This window comes from Anas platyrhynchos, chromosome 4 (genome assembly GCF_047663525.1).
Source record: "Anas platyrhynchos isolate ZD024472 breed Pekin duck chromosome 4, IASCAAS_PekinDuck_T2T, whole genome shotgun sequence".
Lineage (NCBI taxonomy): Eukaryota > Metazoa > Chordata > Aves > Anseriformes > Anatidae > Anas > Anas platyrhynchos.
The window spans coordinates 65,247,398-65,269,256 of record NC_092590.1 but is presented as its reverse complement, the minus strand read 5'-3'; the positions used below and the strand labels follow the sequence as shown (position 1 = coordinate 65,269,256).

General features: G+C 38.9%; 1 long non-coding RNA gene across 1 annotated transcript; it reads right to left on the bottom strand.

The window, feature by feature from the left end:
- Positions 1-3,162: 3,162 nt before the first annotated feature.
- LOC140002347 (uncharacterized) lies at positions 3,163-13,217 on the bottom strand. The gene is made up of 3 exons (XR_011808724.1): positions 13,102-13,217; positions 8,215-8,382; positions 3,163-3,369 (listed from the first exon to the last, which is right to left on the bottom strand). It is a non-coding gene; the product is annotated as an uncharacterized lncRNA (long non-coding RNA).
- Between the last annotated feature and the right edge of the window lie 8,642 nt (positions 13,218-21,859).

Sequence of the window (21,859 nt, the reverse complement as noted above, 5' to 3'; positions counted from 1 at the left end):
TTATTATGAAGCACCAGACCTTTCTTCTTAAAGTTATTTTCCAATTAAATTAATGGGCATGGTAATTCCATCTGATAGCAATTTTCTGCAGCTTGATTTGAAAGGGTAACAGAGATAATACTTTCTCCAGTTAAACATTACTATATTACATTTATTGCTAATCCTCCAATTTCCAATTTTAATTAATCATGACAATGCTCATTACCAATGTTTAGAGAAATCAGCCCCATCACCCGAGTATGTTCTTTACATCAGGAATATTGATATTTTATTCAACCAGACACACAAAGGACTCAAACTGGGAACTTTAGAGCTGTCCTTACTGAAGAGATTTTTGGCAACTCACCTTGTCTTGGTGCAAAACCAGTGTCTCACAGCTGCCATACTCCATTTCCCTCTTCCACTCTCCAGCACCTACAGCCAGAAATTGCCAAAGAAGTCTTCAGTGATAACTTTTAACTCCAGATGAATCAAGGCCTAGTTACTTCCACTATGCCATTGAAAACTTGTTTCATTTTACATTGTTTTTTATCTTCCATTGTCTCTCATCTGTCCTTTTTCTCTGTGTAGTGTTACTAAAGAACATGGGTGGACACCCTTTGCATTCATTCTTTATGTTTCCTGTTCACATTTCATTTCTTTATTAAATGCTCCTTTCTTTTCCCTCTACTTTTATGAGTACCAAACCTCCATACTGATCTCCAAACACAGCAAATGGTGTGGAAATTTGGACCCAAGCCTTGTGAACAGCTTCTATTTCTCTTACGGTCCAAACTAAATGCCCTGATCTGGCAGGAGTTCAGAAATCCAAACAAGAGTGCTGATCCCACAAAGCTCCAGCACGTATCACACTGCGAGGAGGTGAACGGGCTGTTTTGCTGCCACAGACCTGCTCACACATTCAAAGCTAAGTGTGCATCTAAGCTGCCAAAGGGAAATTACAGTCAGAGCTCTCTTTCACTCATGCTAATCCCTCATTTCTGGAACAACATCTTACTTTCTTCTTGAGGAGTGGGTCCACATGCAGATGTAACCATCCCTCGCCTGTCCTCTGCTCAGGGTGTACCCAGAGCCATTTGGCTGCAGACAAGGATTAAGGGCTACACACAGGACAGAGCTGTCACAGCTGACAAGGAAGCATTGGATGGAGTTGACCTTACCTCCAAAGGGTTTTTTGCTTTGTTTTGATTTTTTTCTCCATATGGAGGGTCTAATATTTATCTGAACATTTGGGTGAACACTCAATGCTTTGTCAGGACTCTGTATGAATGCTGAATTCTGAAGGACTTCAAGTGTACCATGAAACTGGAAAAATTCAGTTGCATGCTGAGAGAGGTGGCTAAGATAGAGGATAAGGTCACAACCAGGAGTGATAGAAACTATAAATCTTGAAAAAATGTTGTTTGACCAACAAATATTCTTCCCTTGATGTCCATTAAATTTTACAGTGCAGGCAGTGCTTGAAAACTCAGAAGTAAATGTGTTTCATGCAGCCCGGCCTTGATGGTAAGCGCTTGAGGGGGGAAAAAAAGCCTTCAAGAAAGATGGTGAAAGGTTTAAATCTGAACTTAGATATTTCTTCTTATTTACAATCTTGCAGATTCAGAAATAACTGACCATTTTTGAAGGGATGAAATTTTCTCCAGGGAACAAATGCCAAAACTTCTTTATCTGAGCCTGGTGAGCAATGGGAACCCAAAACTGCCTGGAAGTCTTTACTGGCCAAACTGTGGTTTATACCCCCACTCTGATGGGTAAAGAATTAGAAGAACTGATGGAAGAAGAGTTATGTTAGTAAATCTTTTAAATACCTCATTGAGGAAAGGCAGACTCTTGGTTTCCTACAAAGGCACTACGCTTAAGAAACCATCACTTTGTTCATACAGTTCAAATTTCCACTTTCCACAGAAGTAGCTGTGATGAGACAACTCTCACAGGGCTGAAATCTCCATGTACTATTGTCCCTTTATAACCTGAGCAGGGCAAGAGCTATGAGCTGTTCTGTTGGCATGTCTTCTCATGGCTGCGGGTGAAGGTCGAATGCTTCAGCTGGTATTTGCTTTGAGAGCTCCTGAGCTGTTAGATAGGTCACCAACCACAGCAAAATTGTGGAGGTCTTTTTCTTTTCCAAAGGATGTCATGGGAAAATGTTGTGCTTAGTGTTGAGGCTCTCATATAAGACATGCTTTGTCTTGAGACCATTGGACATAGGTTCCCTGAAAGAGTCAGGGAGCAGCTCTGCTTTTATGTAGTGTTTTCAGAAAGCAGTTCATGTTGCCCAGTTCCTCTGCATCCTCTGAGCTGTAGATGACCTGCATTAGAGATGTGTGGTAACTGAGAAGTAAGGCTCAGTGTTGGTAAATCTGAGCCAATTTTGGCTGAAGAGAAGAAAGTAGCTATCAAACAATTCAAAGGAGTCATCTTTGACTGACTGCACCTACATGTATCTCCTCTGACAACTATACAACCTGTGGGGGCTTATATCTCCACCTGCTGCTCAAAGTTTATGTAGCACCAGCTACCTTTTTTTTTTTTTTTTTTTTCTTTTACTGTGGCTGAGCTGTGGCCCTTTCGCAGACAAATGTAGAAATCTGATCAACTTGTAGCCTACAGCCATAACTAAGAGGAAGTAGGTGTGAGTGTCATGCTGGGGAGGTGAAGATGGACCCCAGTGGTACATAGGAACATCATTAATCGGCAAAGAATATAAGTAACATGCAGCTTGTCCAAGGCATTTCAAATTTTCATTTAGTCCTAAATCATAAAAAGCTTCATACAGTTCCTAATGCCATCACAACCATGTAATTGGGTTACAATATGAGCAAATATATAGCTCAACAGATATAGGTAGCCCACTGTATTAAGAGCCCTACACATGCACAGAGATACAGCTGCCACTTAGAGCTGTTCAGAAACTGAGTTGGGCTGCTTTAAAGTAGTATATTCACCATGAGAAATGGTATTTCAGCAGTGGTCTAGAAACTGTGCTGGCTGCTTGTCAGTTTCCAGAGGAACAAAAGTGTTGACACCGACAGGTAAAGCCCTATGAAAGTTTCATACTTACTGTCATGATACTAGAGCTGTTGGTGGCAGAGGTAACTTAAAATGAAGTCCTAATCTGTACAGAAGAGACAGGTTATTTAGCCAGAGAAAGGTCCTTTATTTTTTTCTTGTCTTTGGGCTAGCAGTCAAATCCAGCCCCTTCACTGGTGAGAAGATGCAATATTACACTGGTGTTGCAACTGCAAATGACAGAAACGTGCAGAACAATTGGAACTCAGGTCTCTCTTTCCCCATGACTTTCTGCTACAGTTTTCCAAGCTGGGCTCAGATTTCTAGGTTTCTCCTGGTTTACATGTCCCTGAAAACCTGAAAAGCAAGAGCAAGCAGAAAACTGGCTGAACTCTAACAAGTAAAAAAAGAGGAACTTTTATAGCCCTCTTCAGCTAAGGTGCAGACAGCAGTTAACCCTAAGTTTCCCTCCCCTTGCACACAAGGGGTCATGGATAATCACTTATGACTAATTGCACACTTGTGTCAGGGAGATGGCTTTTCACATCTGGTTCAGATAATCCTGCAGTCCTGAAATGTTCCACCAAATGTTGCAAAAAAATACAACCTGTGCAGTATAACAGCTGGTGGATGACCCAAGCCTGCAGACTGACACCTAATAACATATTTGCACCCTGCAAGAAGATCTTATTACACTACGGTCATTTTACATGATGAAGGATTATCATCTTCAGGATGAGAATTCCACCTTTAAAGCAGAGCTATAAACATTCAAGGAAATGCTGACTGAAGAACTGACCAACGTATGGCATGTATGTGCTATACAGCCAAATGCTAGACTTGGGGAGAGGGGTCAGGACAGGAAAAAAGATCCTCTTTATAAAGTTTGAGTAGCAGCTTCCCAGGCAGGGGGCTGAACTTTCTGACACATCCACAGCTTCAACCTGCCTCACTATTTTTACTTCATAAAGTGCCACCTACACACCTAAAAAGTCCCAATCTCACCTTACCCCCCCCTCCCCCCCCCAAAAAAAAAAAAAAGTCAGAAAGATTAAGAGTAGCTAGATGTGGCATTTCAAATACATGAAGATATGAAAAATATTTCTTTACTCCCAAGAAATGTGTTGCAGGTTGTCAAATGGCTTTGCCAAGATATCCTCTACTTCATTTACAGAGGCTGACAGTTTTTCAGTCCACCCTCTCACAGTCATTGCAACTGTTCATTAATAGTGAATTATCTCCCACTAAAGCTTTTAAACTTTGTTTGAAAAGTTGATTACGTATATGACTGTTCTGTACATATGGTACAAGCAACGTAAGAAGTGATACACTCACCCATTGCAGACTGCTGAGTTTGAGTTCACAGCACAACTCTTATTCTTTATGTTACCTTCAGAAAAGTAGCTCTCTATACCAAATAGACTCCTCCGGGACACTAAATTACTAATACAGATATGCCCTTCAAGAGCAGGTAGAATTATTTCCCTGATCTCCAAAGGTATGAGCAATAGTTTTAGAGCACCTGCCCGCCAAGGTAAAACTAATTTTGTATACAGTATATCCAAACATGTCTAAAGATTTTTGTATGGTATCATGGATAAGTGAGGAAACTGATGTGAAGAATGACGTCAGTGGGTTGTTTTTTCACCTTCCAGGCCCCAGATATTCAGTCTAAAGATGTGGGGTTTGTATATTTAATGAACTATAAGCACAGTGGATATCTGCAGGAAAAGTATCTCCAGAAATGTTGATATGTACTGTTCTGCATTGCATATGATATAGTGAGCCACACAGTTCAAAGCTGCTGCCCCTTTGTAATTGTATTATACGAGTACATTTAAACTGACCAACAAAAACAACTGTTGACAATATGGTAGGCCTCACTGCTTTAAACACATTAGGATGAGAATATAAGAACAGATATAGAAAAATTTGTTCCAAAGAATAAAGGATTCTGTGGAAGTGAGTTGAAATAATGTGCAAATACTCTTGCATATTAATAATGAGGTAATGATAATAAAGAATGGAAATAATGTGTGCTTCTCCAATATTGCAATATAGGGAAAGACAAAAAGTAGATCTTTTATACGTCTAATTTAGTAGGAAAAAAATAAAATTATAGCAGAGAGGAAGTAGAAATTAAATAAATCACTAAAAGTGAAACAGACATGGGATTATAGCCTTCAGTTCCCTCTAGAGTGCATTTCATGAAACAGTCCTGCTGGTTAAAAAGGTTTTGTTTGTGTTGCACATTAGGAAGGCATGTATGTAAGAAATTACTAAAACCTAAAACACAGCCTCAGCTGGTTTTAAGCACTCAAATGGCCAATATGTTGTTCAGGGCACTGAACAGTACTGTGTTACAACAGTACTATCCTCAGTACTGTGAGGTCTGCTATGTCACGTGTTGCTTAAACATCCCATCCACCTCACTGGCTTCCTTCTAGGAGGACTCTGCCTTCACCTTATCTGCCTGACATGAACCATACAACAGTACCACAGGAAAGCTGTGATTGCAGTGCACCTGGCAGGTCCTCTCTCCAGAGAGGGACAAACTCAGATCTGTACTGACACGTATCATAGTCCCAAAATGCCTCATCTGGCAAGCACTGAAGCTTAATTAAGGCCACACCGATTTATGGGCTTACAGTCACACAGTTTGGACAAATGACAAATTTTCACTTGAGTGGAGGTCTGAGTCACAAAACACAAAGTGGATGTAGTCAGGAGGATTCAGCACTAGAGTAAGGTAGGACCTCTTACTCAAAGCTGGATAATTAAACAAATACATATATATTAAAAAAAAAAAAAAAAAAAAAAAAAAAAAAAAAAAAAAGGTTCTGTCTTTTCTTTTAGACAAACAGGGAGTCCAGCAGGAACAACCAACCCTGTTTTCATGTTTTCATGAGAGAGCAAATACATTTAAATGAAAAAGGTTCCTAGTTGCCACACCAGAAACTGTTTCATGGAACTGTAAGATCAGTCCTTCTAACTGAAGGAAAGGGATCTGGTGAATGATGCTTCCTTTATATGAGCAACAATATGACTCTCTCCCTCTAAAATATACATATATATATTTATATATACACATACATATTTCTATTAATATAATCAAGGATAAATTCCACTATTTCAAAGTCTGAGCTAGAAGAGACAAAATCTTTGCAAAAACATTGTTCAGCATTGACAAAAGTAAGTCTCCAACACACAACTGGAAACCTACATTAATGAAACCAGCTGGGAGTTCCATACATCCCCTAGCACATGGTCTGTGTGTTCCACAAATCGTGAATCACAGATGTAGGATAAGCCCTAAAAAGTTTATGTTAGGTGAGAGTCCGCTTTATGGGTAGTACTGGCAGGACTCCACAACTCAGATCAGTTTTGCGTAGTGAACTACACTCCTACAAAATAAACTCAGCCCTGAAGTATGACCCAGTTTCTTGGAACTATGCAAGATAAACTTCAGAACCGAACAGCAACCTCTCGTACATTTTATTTGGTTAAAGATATAACAAAAAATAACTTTTAGAAATGCAATAAGGAAAAACAATTATAAATAAATTATAGCAGTTATTTAAGGTAACAAATATTACTGCAGCTAGGACCATATTCATAACCTCAGCTCTTCAGTAGATCCACTGAGGTGGAACATGCCGTCAGCTACAAAGAGCACACATGCTTATTCATATCGTATTTTTCACTCTATCTATCTATTTCACTCTATCATATTATTCACTGTATCTATCCATTCATGCTAAAGTATTATAAAGTATTATAAATCTCTTGGGCAAATAGAACTTGAAAGGCCATGAACGGGGTAGCTCTTAAAGCATATTACAGCAGAAGGCTGCATTCAAACACAACAGATTCATTACCAGCTCCTAGTCATTTAGAAGAGCCCCTTTTCATATTGAAATATATCAGAGTTATACATGTAGGTCCATCTCGGAATTACAAAATCTAAAAACCCAACGTATCATAAGATTTGTTACTAACATTTGAAACAATATTTTTGTCTGACTACTGTAAAATATTATTTGGATTTCTTCTGGTCCTGGCTAGGTAACACAAGAAAAAAATACACTCTGAAAAACAATCCAGTGAAGAACCTAGTAATGATATAATACAAAATTATTACAAATGAGTGTGAAGATTGTGATTCCTGTCACTTTCTGGAATTATACATGGAAATACTCCCATCACCCACTGCGGCCTCTATAGTGCTCCAGCAGAGCAGAGGCAGCATGAATTGGCCCCTAGACATTCTTAGAGCTCAGGAGTGGCCAGGAGCCAGCGCAGGCAGAGCTGTGCTGCCCTGCTGCACCGACAGGTTGGGAAGACACTGGAGGGAAGGGCCTGCTCTAATTTACACCCTGAAGTAGTCCAGACTCTTCTAGCCTTCATTTTTTCTGGCACACTTTGCCTCTCTGGAAGCAGAGATCCTGAAACTTGAAATGGCGTTACATGCACTTTACATGAAACTAGGAAAAACTTCTTGATCACACCTGTTTTCCTGACATGGATCCACAAAAGGAGCTTTTAAGAGCCTTTATGAAATCCAGAGACAGGCTGGAGAATTAAAAAATAATAATAATAAAAAAAAAGTGCCTAAACCACAGTGCCTCTTCTCTTGTGTTGTGTACAGTAGTTGTGATCTACAATTACATCAATGGTAAAGTACAGCTAGGAAAACTTCTCAGCTGTGTGCTTCTTTGCTGAGCTAAACAGATAAAATACAAAAACAGGTTCATGTTCATCCTTTGAGTTTTGTTTAGTGGTATTACTGAGCAGGTCTAACATGGTTTTCTTTTCCCCCTTCAATTCTGGGTACTCTTGGCTGGTAGATTGTGTTGCTGGGGGAATATTTGCAGTGGAAGACAGAATTTTTTCCTATATGTTCCTGTTGAGACCTTCAATAAATTAAATTGGTGGTTTTGAAGTTTTTCTGCCTACTTGCTACCATAAGTCTCTAAATAGAGCCTCTATAGTTTTTTCTATATAACCCATCTTAGTGTTTATAAGGTGGTAGAAGTTGTGGAACTTACCTGCAGGCTTGCCAAGGTCAGTGTATGAGCATAGCCCTGCTTTATTAGACTTTGGATACATTCCCATTTGGAGGTTCATTTTCAAATGTATAAATCTCATTTGGTAAAATACCATGACCTTCTAGCAACTTCTAAGCAAAAAATCTACACTCACCTCATACATCAGCATAAATCATATCACCTTTTATTCTTCCTTCTTCCACAGCTGGTCCAGCACTCAGTGGGAAACTGCTGAGTTTCACATCTCAGGGGAGCACTTTGCTTTGCAGTGGTTGCCACTGTGCCAGCGCAGCAAGAGCCATTTTTATCTCTGCAGGTTTTGCTAGAGAGAAATAAATAAATAAATAGAAAACAACTAAAATGACTTTGAGCTCCCAGAAACAATTGTCATAGTAAATAACCCCGAATTATAAAATGTTATAAATAATTATTGCTGTTTCTTCCCTTTGCAACTGAAAACAACAAGAGTTTCATTTTCCCACATAATTTCTAGAGTTGCTACACAGACATTAAAATCAATTTTAAAAGAGCATCACAAGCCAGTTTTACTCTTGCAGGTGCAGGGAGATGGGGTTTGCATGATCGAGGGCTATTGTTCTCTGCAAGGGCTTCTCTCTCTGCTAAAGGAAGAGCACACAGAGCTTCCACCTCTTTTCCATGCTTCCCTGAACACAGCAATCCCCAAACAAGCTCCAGGACAAGAACTTCCTGAGGGGTGTACTGAATGAGCCTTGTATATCGGCAGCAGACAGCTTGTTTTAGATGACCCTTAGCAAAGCTAACTCCATCTTCGGATTGTGGCAGCTGCCCAGAGGAGGAAAGGTTATGGTCATCCGTGTACTTACTCAAAAAGGCACTTAACATAGCAGTCCATATTGCTGGGTGTTCTTCTTGGGGTTACGCACAGCCAATTCACATCAAATGCAATCAATTGTACTGAAACTCTACCACATTACCTCTTGGGCTTGGGCTTTTTCTCCTAATACCACATTTCTTCTTGAGAATGAGGCTAGATCCCTTCCTTAAATTACTGATTCTTTTTCACAGTCAGCTAAAAATATGAAAGAGAGCTTGCATCTCTTCAGGAAGGACGGAAGGAAGGAAAAAATGGCAGGTGAGCCATAGAACTCAAATTTCAAATTTACAACCACTTTATTGTCAGCTGTAACCAAACAAGAGTTTCAATCACTGTGACTGAATCTACTCTCAACATCTTGTAGGCTACATGCATTTACAACATTGTTCAGTGCAAACCGTACACTTTGTTATACATAAATAGCCATGAAAGAGAGGATGAACATGAGCTCGGGGAAAGGTCAAATAAGTCTAATTCTTTAATGTAGAAACCATTTCAATTATATTTTTCCACAGCACTCAAAGTCCACACCTGCAACAGTGTTATAAAGAAAAAATATTGGGGAATAAAAGAGGGAGACAGGAGAAAAATAAACTTGTTTCTATTCCTTTTTTTTTTTTTTAAATGAGATAGTGAAGTTGCAGAAAACTAAGAAAAATTGGAAACCGAGGTCAGAAAAGCAAGAGGGTAAGGGAGCAGATTTTTATTTATTTATTTTTCTGCACAGGAACAGTTAGAGCCGGTGTAAAAGACTGGTCTGTAAATCTGTGCAGGTGCAGAGAAAATAGTAAAAGTGATGAAGGGAGAAGGGAGAAGGTGTTCTTGCTGCAGACAGTGGTGTAGCTGGGAGAAGGGGCTCCTCCAGCCTCAAATGAAGGCAGGCAGGAGCAGCTCCACCCTGCAGCCTTGCAGCCACCACCGGCTCGCTGCCTGCCCACCAGCCCCATGCTGAGCAGTCAGTGCTGGAGGCAAGAGGAGCCCTGTGCTCGTAGGCGCACGTGCACGCAAGCAGAGAGCGAAACCTGCAGCCAGGGCTGTTCAAAGCATTCTTTTCTAAAAAGACTTTTCATTTTAAAAAGTCTCAGAAATCCAAGCCTCCCACACCATTATATTTCTTCTGCCTCCCCTGAATGCCAGCATATACTCAGGCAGTGTTGTGCTGAGGAACGCACTCCTACCACCTTGAAGGAAAAGATTAATTTAAAGCCTCCCAGAATTCCCTAAAATCAAAATACTCCCTGGCTATTACCCTGTCTGAAACATTACAGTCAACTTCTCACGAATGGTATTACAGAAATAAAATAAGCAATAGCATACGCTATTAATTAATTTGTTTAGAAAATGCCATGCACATTCTAGATGTTCAAAAAAAAAAAAAAAAAGATATATCCTACCCAAAGAATCCAGTTCATGGCGTAATGACAGCACACTGGATAGAAATGAAAGCAAACAGGGAAAGCAAACAGCAAGAGAGGCACCATTAAAACACAAGCGAGACTTTCTGCATCGGCCAGTAGTAAAGTGGAAGATGGAATAATAGCCCTTCTAGCACTGAATCTATACAGCTATGAAAAGAAATGTTTTAATTTAAGATTAGTTCAATTCACCGTAGTTAAATCTAGCCGAATTACAGAATCGTACAAGTCAGATATTTGTGTGTGTGCTGCTGCTTGTGTAATTTACACTCCAGCCCTAAGTGATTACTGGATCAGCCAGCTGACATATGGGAAATATTTGCACAGAGCTGTGACACGGGGAAGTTTGTGGTTTTTAAAAAAAAAAGAAGGAGGTGGGGGGGAAGGATTGGGGAAGGTGCTGTTAGTATGGAGACTGTGCCACTCCAGCTGAGTGAAGCCAAAGTTTCACTTGGAAGTTTTCCCAACAGAACTTCCATCCTCTCAACAGTGTTAGCAAGAAAAGTCTTTTGCATTCATAATACTTCACTTTCACAGGAAGAGAGACCTATAGCTGCAGAGCAGCAAATGCATCTCCCTCTAAGAATCTGCCCATTCAAAGAACTCTGACAAATGGAAATATTACAAAACGAATATAGGGCTGACGTAGGAACTCAGGTGTTGAGCTCTACTTGTGTCTGCTGGGCCTACTTAGAGGAGAAAAATACACTGCTCTTGCTAGCAGTGCTGCCAACAATTTCTAAATTTCTTTCCCTCTTCAGCCCGCAACAACAAACTGCAGCAGCATGGGTCTGCAGTGTTAGCAGTCCACTAAGAGAGGCTCAAGATTGAGCTCATCACGACCACTGGTCACTATCAACCCCAGGTTATGTTTCCCACAAGTAGCCTCGGGTCGCAGGTCCTACCTAACACACACTGTGCAATGTAAATTCTCCCTCCCAAGGCTCCTGGGGCTGTTTCAGCTGGAGATGTTTTCTGTGCTTGCTGCCTGCCATGCTGCCGCTTGCTGCTGCACGCTGTTGAACCGATGCCATGATTCAGTTCATAAGTGGCTGGCTTTCAGTGGCGGGAGAAGTAACACACATTAACACATTGTATAAATGAGCTGGGCTGTAAAGCCCTTTTAAATCCACCTGAATGATAATTGCTTATATAGCCAACGAGGGAGAGTCCACGTTCCATTTGTCCTTTCAGGGGTTATTACCCGAGACGCTGGGTTGTTTTGCAGAAGATGCAAAATCTTGTAGTGTGAATTATTGGTTCATGTTCATGCACATTATTTGGGCCTGATCCTGTCTATTTAGTCAGCTTGCGTTGCCAGGACAGCTACAGAGGAGGGTGCTACCAACCTCTCAAGTTAAGCCTGTGCCTGACAGATTTTGCCGTTATTGAATTGTTTATATGAAATTGCTTCTCCTCATACCATTAGCTTCTAGTTTGAGGGGAAAAAAAAAAAAAAAAAGATTCACGATTAAAAAAAAAAAAGATTTGACACTTCATATATGAGATGAACCAAACCAATTCATGGAAATGTACATCCTCTAACTAGGGAAAGTATTTTGTTACCATTGGTGTTACCAGCTTATGAGAACTGACAAGATCACAGCCCACAGTGGTGTGGCTAAATGCCTGCAGAAAGAAAAAGGCTTTTGTAAGTCTGCTGGAAAGAACCTACTTGCAGCTCTGACTTCTGACTGCAATGGAAGAATTAGTCTACTTTCAAATGGGAATCAAAAAATATTGCTAGCATATTTCTCTCCATCAGCCAAACAATTTGTCTTATAAATATGCTTTTTTGCTAATTCCTCAGAGGATGACAGCTGGGTGGTAGATTTATACAGCTAAGAAAAAATTTTTGAGAGGAATCCAAGCATTTTGAGGCATCTGAACTTTTCCAAACTTCCAAACCTTTAGAGCTTCATTCCTCACTACTGAACACACAGTAGTTCCTCTAACAGTGTGTCATTAGAGCACACCGTTAAAAATAAAAATAATTTAAAAAAAAAGTATAAATCGAAATAAATAATATAGTACAACTTTATCTGAGGTAAGAGTATAAATTGTATTCTTAAACTTCAATGACAGAGAATTCATTATCAAGGATATTTCAGGGCTCGGGGAAAATAAAAGCAGGGCTGGGGATGGGGAAGAGACCACTCAGTCTTTGACACTCTTCCCTTTCTTTCTTAAAAAAGATATGCAAGGTAAATTTTTTTTAGACTTTTTCCATACATATCTTATAAATAAAGGAGGAGCCAATGGAGAAAATGGTGGTGAGGCAACTCAGCACTAGAAATCAAAAAGTACTCGTATTCAAATTTCTAATGCAGGATTTCAGAGAACTTAGGAGGAGCTGTTAGTATTACCAAGAAAGCTTTGAAAAACATTTTTCTATAAACTGAGTAACTGGGATAGATATGCACTCACACACACATGAAAAAGAGGAATAAAAGCTAATGAGTTTTTAGTCTGGCCTCACTGAGAAGAAATACTAAGATAAATGTGGGAAAAAAAAAATACTAAGATTTTCAAGTAAAAACAAAAACATCTGCATTTAGTCCAATCAAATGCAAACAAATACATTTGGATCAAAGACAAAATACTGAATAAGGCTTTTTAAGTGGTAGCTCCAAGTTCACTAGGGAAGAGCTGACAGCTTAACATCCGTAGATTTCAGTGCTATGTGAAACATAGAAAATTACCATACGAGGGTTGTGCTGTGCACTCACAAGCATGATCACAGCACAGAGGCATGCTCTGACTCAGGTACCTCTGTTCCTCTGTTCTTGGTACCCAGCTGGATGCATAAAATTGACCAATGTGGCTGACAACACTGAGATCACATCTCTGGCTTCATCAGGCTCAGCTATTGGCATGAAGGAGGCTGTAGATATGAACAAACAGTGTAAGCAGTTCAGTACTAGAAATAATAATAAAAAAAAAAAAAAAGAGAGAGAAGAAGAAGAAAAAATAAAATAAAAAAGGTATTCACGGAAGAGCAAAAGAAGTGCCTTGGCTAAGTGACTACATATTGATAATATAGCCATTTCCTACAGTTTTCTTTTGACACTCTGAAGTCAATCATCAAGGACAGACATATATCAGAAAAGACAGACATATTCTGCATTTCATAACTCTAATATGTTGCATAATTATAAATGCCCTGCCATTTTTACAGTGAGTTGTAATTTCTGCCCTAAGCACTGTGTAGTTTTGCTGTGTGCCGTTAAATGGCAGCCATGTTTTGACACAGGATTGCTGTATTCCAGGGGCGAGAAAAATCAATGCGCTTCTGTGTGAGTGGTCTGTGGAGCGCTTTGAGAACCAACCAACCAAAGTGTTCTGCATTTATTTCATTATTTATTGTTATTATGCAGGGGTGGCTATAAAGTCTGCTGGAATTAACTCCCCGCATGCGTTTGATCACAGCACCCGTGCATGGACAGAGGGCAGCTCTGTCCCATTAGGAGCCTTCCGAGAGAACACGGCAAGACGTATTCCCCCCCAGGGACTTTGTTTTATTTACTTTATATCTTAAACAGAAATATCAACCAATATTCCAATGCTGCACTGGTGCTCATCACATAGGAAAGAAAAAGAAGGGTTTTTTTATTATTTTATTTTTTAATTTACACTATACTAAGAACTGAAATAACTGAAAGCTCTTCTTTGTCAACAATGGCAATACACTTATTAAGTAACCACAGGAGCAATATGCATTTCATTAAAATAGCTATTTACTTAGTTTCCCTAACAAAGACATACATGTATTTTTCAGTTAGATCCAGGAAGAGATGCATGATGCTGAGAACTTCTCAGATCTCCTGAATTTCTTCAGTTACTGAACTACCCACAAATGAGAGGTTCCATATCCAGACTGAAACAGAAACTCTACAACACACAGAGATGTGTGACAGCACATTTCCTTTGACTTGCCTTTGTTGGGTTTAAGGAGTTTTACCTCTAGCACAAACATGCATTACTATTAAATTGTGATCATCCATGTACTACATAATTTTAAGCAAACACATGCCTAAACAATAATCCTTAAAAAAACTGTAAAATGAATATATGACTCATCCTTCTCCTGGTGTTAATAAACACCAGGTAGTAGCAAGCAAGCAAATTCTCTATGCCTCTAGTAGAAACTCAACAAAGTATAATAATAATAATAATAATGATGAAATTTTAATAATATTTTTTAAAATATAAATCATTGTTATCCATTTAAAATATTTAATAGAATTGACAAATCTACACAAAGAAGTCTGACATGATAACTCAGCCTGTTTGAATATGAAACTTACTTTTTATTCATTGGGTGATCTCAGAGTTTAGAACATTGTATTGAATCTGTTTTGTTACTCCATAAAATTTTTTCAACATTTTGAATTTTTTCCATACCTAACTCGAACAAAAATTCAGGTCAACAAATTTTGTACCAAGCAGTGCACATTAAAGTTTCATAATAAAAAGTTTTCTGAAAAGGGGGAATTCGTTATCTTTCAGAAAAGTCAGAAAGATATTTCAATAAACCCAAAACTCTTCTTTAAAAAAGTTTGCATTAGGAAATTTAGCTATGCCATGTTTTTCTCACAGATAGCTTCTGTTTCCACAAGCCAGAATTTTTTGATATACTGTTTTTTCACCATAAAATTCCTAAGTCTGTCTTAATTTTGTGTATTTAGTGTATGCATACAGTAACAGCATATCAAATTCCATAGAAAATTATTTTCATTTAAAAATTGTCTCCTCTAATTTTAATTCCTGGAGAGAGAGACTCTCATTTGTGCTATGGGCTGCACAAGCTAAAGAAGCTACCTTAAAATGTACATTCAAAGCAGTGAAGAATAAAGGAATTCTTTTGTATGTGTGTGTGCTTTACAACTATATGATTGGTTTTGAGTACCTTGCCCAAAGTGATATCTTTTCTCTGTTCTGGAGCCAGATGTTAAAAACAAATAAATAAATAAATAAATAAATAAAAATAGACCTCCCAAATTAAACTTGGATATTTTACTAACCTGCTAAGCTTTCTCTTCCAGAGATAAACAAGGAAAAAAACAAAACAAAACAAAACAAAACAAAACAAAATCGGAAGTGGATTTCACCCCTGTGAAACCTCTTAAAAGATCAAATTTTACATTTTCATTTTATTTTTTTCCATTTGCAAAACTCAGCTGAAAACAGCTCATACTCCCATGTTTTCTCATGGATTACTACCCCAGAGAGTAATGACCACTCCAGTGAAAAACCACTGTCATCTGACTGTCATCGCTATCCTCTAGTTTCTAGCTATTAGGAAGTGTCCCAGGAACTTGCCAAGAGATGCACCAGGTGCCAAAGGTAGAATCACTTGTGTGAAAGACTCACCGATTTCCTACTTGATATTGCAGACCCTTTTAAAATGTACATTTCTGGAAAAAAACCTCCTGAACTCTTGCTTTCAGGCTGGAAAAAAATGCAACCTGTAAGCCCTCTGAGAGAAAGAGAGAGGCAGCAACAGATAAACAGGGGTAGGGAATTTCAGGATATTTTAAATCTTTTCCTGAACTTTTTTTCCTCAAGAAAGAGCCTTATGTCTGACTACTTTCATGGATACAGATTTAAAAATAGCTGGGTGACTTCCTGGCTGAGGGAAACAGAAAGATATAATTCAAGTTTATTGGCTGCCTAGCAGACATTACATTCTGTTTTCCTCTGCACATTCACACAAGTAATTGCCTGTACATACACAGCCCTAGATGTGAAAGTTACATTCAAATTCATAACATGCTTGTTCAGTTAGTTGGGTGCCTGGTGCTTTCAGGAAGCTACTGCATATTCCATCAATTCATATTCAGGTCTTCAGATAAAATACTACTGTAAATAATTAGATACTTTACTATTCAAGCAGAGACTGAATTCTCTGGTTTCCATTGCATCAGCACCCATTCATTTCCAAATCAGCAAACATTTCCAAACTTTTTAAAGAAAACAGTAGTTCCTCTTGGGTTTTTTATTTCATAATTCCATTACTAGAGGCCTTGGGAAACTGTTGAGTTATGTCTTGTTCAATACCATGCAAAGGAAATTAATGTATCTTCCAAGTGTGCTGGAAGAACACAACTGTAGAAAACCCAGGAGAGCAGCCTATTTGAAAGAGGCTAGATAGCTGAAACCTGCACAGCATCACACTATGCACAAGGCTCACACATGTCCATGAAGGTGATTCTCCTACTGCAACATGTGGCCACGCTGGTGATGGTTGAGGTGTCATACCTCACAGAGTCGTATCCTGTCTCTTGTGCTCTTTAGGTTTATTTACTTGGCTTGAATTAAATAGATTTTTCATCTCTGCCTCTGTCTTAACTCTTCACTCCCAAGCTATGGCCAAAGACTGTTATGCAGAACTGTGTAAGTATCCCTGTTTGTATAAAAACAATGTCACTGCATGTTGTTTATTTTTAATAAACATTTAACTGCTAAGAATCACAAGAGAAATCACATGAAAAAACATCTTCCTCAAACATCCTCAAGTACAAAAACCTCTCATACAAAGGCATCAGCAAAAAGATGGTAAAGAGTAAAATCTAGATGAGTCATAACACTCACAAGGAAATATGTTTAAATATGGTTGACTAAAATGTGACCTAGTCAATGCTTACAACCCTTACATTCTCAAAGAAGCATTAAAATTAGTAGGAAATAATTCTAACAGGGAACATCAAGGATAAATATATATATATATCTGGGAAGAGTGGTGCTTTTTTTGGTCACTAAACATCCTTTTTGAATTCCTGATTTCCCAATTATAACTCAAACAAAAGCAAGGATTCACTTAATTTTTTGTCAAGAATTATTCAAGAAAGATTTTCTGCAATAGACTCTTAGTGTTTTGAGAGACCTCTCACAATTCTTTTTTCCTCTCCTACCTCTGGAGGAAGGCATCACAAAAAATATGCCAAAAGCAGTGGAAACCAGAAGCTGGATTGAACAGATTTTACTTCTGACACTACATGCAGCAGGACTTACAGGGGAAGCATGTGTGAGGTCCCCCATAGTGAGGAAAGAAAATAGAAAATCTCATACTGGAAGGCTCTACATGGGCTCTCGGATCTCACATCCCAGTGAACGTGTCCAAGTGACCAAACAAACTCACAGCTAGAAATAGTAACTTAATCCCCTCTTCCAAACACATTTTAGCAACATGTGGAAGCCACTAAGTGGGCCGCAACAGATAAGTGACCACACAGGACAAAATGAGACTCATCAAAACAGTTGTAACTCGTTGATGGGGAATAAATAAAATGAAAATGAAAATGAAAATGAAAATGAAAATGAAAATGAAAATGAAAATGAAAATGAAAAGAAGAAAGAAGGAAAGAAGGAAAGAAAGAAAGAAGGAAAGAAGGAAAGACGGAAAGAAGGAAAGAAAGAAAGAAAGAAAGAAAGAAAGAAAGAAAGAAAGAAAGAAAGCAAGCAGCACACTTAAAGTGAGCATACTACTAGTGCAGATCTGATAGATCTGAGTGTAGCTGAATTTATGTTACTGATACAAAATGTGATTTGAAAAAGGGTGTGTGATTTCAGCAGAGCCTTCAGATTTACTGAGCATGAAAAGGGTTAATAGGAAACAAGTGGCAGCGTGGCATGGAGCTGGTATCGGAGAGCACAGCATCAGCTTTCAGCTGGCAGGGTCAGAGGGGGAGTAAGCCCCTGAATGAGTAATCTACCTGCTTTGTATGAATATGAGTTAGCACAACAAAGGAGAGAATCAAGTCCACACCTTTCTGAAACCAAATGACTTTCAATAGAAACACACCACACAAAAATTTATAGAAGCAAAAGGGTGACTCACCGCTTGCACACTGAGTTTATTTAAGAAATGCTTGTCTTACTCGCAGGGTTACATTTTAAGTAGGTGGTCTCCCCTTTTTGAATGAATATTTGCTTCCTCTTCTCAAGCAGCTACAGAGCTTATAAAATGTTAAGATTTGTTTCAAAGTCTTGCCATTCTGCACTGTTTAAATAGCACAGCTCAAGAAACCTACACATTTTGAACACATTACCCACCCACATTACTGGCCATTAAATGAGCAGCTGTGTCCCAGTGCTCCGTGCACACCGGAGGAGCTTGGAGGATCCCAACCTCAGCGTCGGATCTACTGACCCACACCACTCCTCATCTGGTGCTCTTGCACAGGAGATGAGGCCACTGTTTCGAACACACCTCATCACCTTGCTTTGCTTCATTCTTTGTGCTTTTCACCGGGTGACCTTTTCAGTCACCTGCACATTTTAGTTTAGAGGTCTTTGTTTGTTTTCTGAATAGCTCATATTTGTGGCTCTCAAGCATGTGCCCTTTGACTCCGTCTTCCCAAAGGACAGTAATTTTGGTCATACCTACTTGCTTTTCTAAACCACAAAACAACACTCTGAGTCTCTTGATAAGGTGGTTACTTCTGCTGCTAAGCTCCAGACACACAGCTCTTTACATCTGTTGCTATTGTGTTAATTCTCTTTGGAGATGTTTTACTTCCCAATGCTCATTTCAGTTTGAGCATAACTGAGATAGATTTCTTCCATATTTGGTCAAATCAAAATGGCTTTTGCTTTTTCCTCTCTTCAGAAATGAGTTCCTGGGAGAGTTTTACACTGCAGAATTCTACATAAATAATAAATGTCTACTTTTATGATTTGAGGTAAGTAGTAATGTAAGCTAAGGAGTAAGGTAATGTTAGGTAAGGAGTAATGTAATGTCATAATTCCTGGGCATACTTATACCTGGCAGACACTGAAGATGCAAACTGGCCAGGAAATACACAACATTCAGTGATCTGTGACAGCAGACACTGGACTACTGAATAAGGCTGTTTCCTGACAGTGAGTGTTGACCTAAAGGGAAAGAAAACCTGCAAAGTGGCTGGATGGAGAGATTTTTAAGAACTGAGAGAAAAGATGACAATAATCTGTGACTAAAAGGAGTCTGCAATAAGAGTTTTCAGTTAGAAACTTCTCTGCAACTTGTGGATACAAAAGATTTGAAAGAGTCAGCTAGCAAAGGTGGGGGGCTCCATTGTTTTATGTGCTGTGTGTTACATATAAACATACACACTCAGAGTGTTTTTTCTTCCTGTCCTTCAAGCTTTTACAAATCAAGAGAAAAGAGAAAGAGGTACATATTATAACAATTACAAAAGAAGAGGTGGTTACTAAATTTTACATCAAACAAATCCATAATTAAGTAGGAAATTCAACACAAAAGACTCAACACCACTACAACAGAGTTCCTAACCTCTAAACAGTAATAGCCCATCTCTCTAATACTGTTTAGTACATACACACATAAACATAACATACATCTAAGATGTATGATTAGAAGATTGAGAGACTGTTCTCAGTTATGACAGAGTTTCCAACTGAAGATAAGCATTGTTTTCAGGTATCTTGGATCATCACAATTACACTAAAATTAGTAATCCTTGTTAGCAATTATGTGTACAATCTTCAGACATCAAAGTTATGTTCAGGAGTACTAAACTGAATTATATGCATTAAAACATCTTGTACTGCATTTCATTTTGACTAATTAAGATAAAATAATATTTTTCCATTGAATAATACTCTAGAGAAGCTTAAAACTATTGTTTAAAATTAGTAGGGTTAAGACTGTGACCCATCTCCCTTGATTTTTCAGACACGCTGACCATCTTTAGCTTGCACTGATTTCAACCAGAGCTGCACTCCCATAGTTTGTATGAAAACTGCACACCCCTGTAAACATAGGTGTAGCAAAGAACTAAGTACAAAACCAGGGACCTAAAGGGACAGAACAGAAATACCTGCATATTTCAGTAATCAAAATTTGACCTCCTTTGTATTCAAATTGACATTGCGAGGGAACTCTTGTCAAGCTTTTGAAAATAGCCCTATTGGTAGCTGTAGAAAAGCTGTCAGAGGTACCTGGCCTTCTGCTGCTGGGTCACTCTCTTGTGAAAGATTTTTAGCCAGTTCAGCCTCCCACTAATAACAAACAGATGTACTTAATGCTACTGAATGTAAATATTATTCTAACACACTTTTGCCTAGTTTTCCATGAGGCCCTATTTTGAACCGTACATGCTTGTGAATCCCCCTGCCCAAGGGTTCTGCAGGTGGCCTATCTCACAGTGCCATTAGAAAGTTAATTACCTACAAGGGAAGTTTAAACAAGTTGTTCCAAAAGCAGTGGAACTAATAAAGCCCAGTTTCCTACAGATTTGTGGCTTGCATCATTCCCCTCTCCATAGTGCAACAACCCAAACCCCTTTTCCATATTCCTTTGATAAATTCTCCTCCCTGCAATCCACACCACCCCCCATCCCTCCTACATCCATCAGCTTCAGGTCATGCAAGAGGCAGCACACACCCTGCCTGTTTCTGAGCACTGTGTGTACCACTTGGCTGGCCAGGATATGCAGGCTTACTGGCTTATGGTCTATATTGAAACTTTTCCTTCCATAGGGGTACTCACGACTTTCTTAGCTCTATTTTTTCACAATAAACAGGAACCGAATAATTCTAAGAAAGTAATGGCATTTTGTTAAAACTGGCCTGAAGGTTTGGAATTTATTATTTTGAAAATTTTTCTCTGATCAAAATTAAAGAACAATTTTACTAAGTGCCTTCCCTTATAAATTTAGCCTGAAATATTCCCTGCTCTTAGATCACCTGTGTATATCTTCCCACTAGTTTCAAAGATGTTTTCTCTTTTTAACTGTAAATCTTTGAGACTATTCCAGTTACTGCTTCCTCCAGTCCTACATCTCAAATATAGGTAAGGCTACAGAAAGACAAATGCATCCTTACCAAAATGTACAGATTATCATATAGCACTAAAATGAAAATGAGAATGTTAATCTCTCACTGCCACAGAGAATGAGATCACAGTTTGAACCACTCTCAGATCCTTGAACTCTTCAAGAACCAAAGTGTTTTATTTCCTGTTGATAAGCTTGTCCCACAGCTCTCACGGCATCTTTTCTTCACTAAGCAATGGTCTGAAAGTGCAATTTTTCTGTGACTTTCCACCCAGTCCTTAGGACTATTTATGAACATTGTAGGTCTGTAAGCTATACAAGGCAGGTTTCCTCACCCCTCGCTCACAGAGAGATTAGACTTTTACAAGAGAGACTTTTCCTAACTGCAAAAAAAATAATAATGTACCTCCTAAACTAGCATCTGTGAATGTGGCCCAGCCCATGCAGAGATATTTTTCTATCACCCAGTAACTATAATACACATGTATATTACTATCCCTGAGGTTTCTGGGCCAGTTCTGATTAATTTTTCCCCAGGACACAGCAGCCTTCCAACCCATGAATCATTTTGCTTGATTTTGTCTGCACTTTTCCATGTCAGCAGTTTTCCTGCCCCACCGCATGATGACAAGAGCAGCATGCAGCGTTTGTTGACTGCCAAGTGTTACGCTAACTGTCACACCAGTAGGAAAGGCAGTGGAAACAGATCTGCTTTGTTTAAGGATGTGCTGTGATTTCACAGGCATC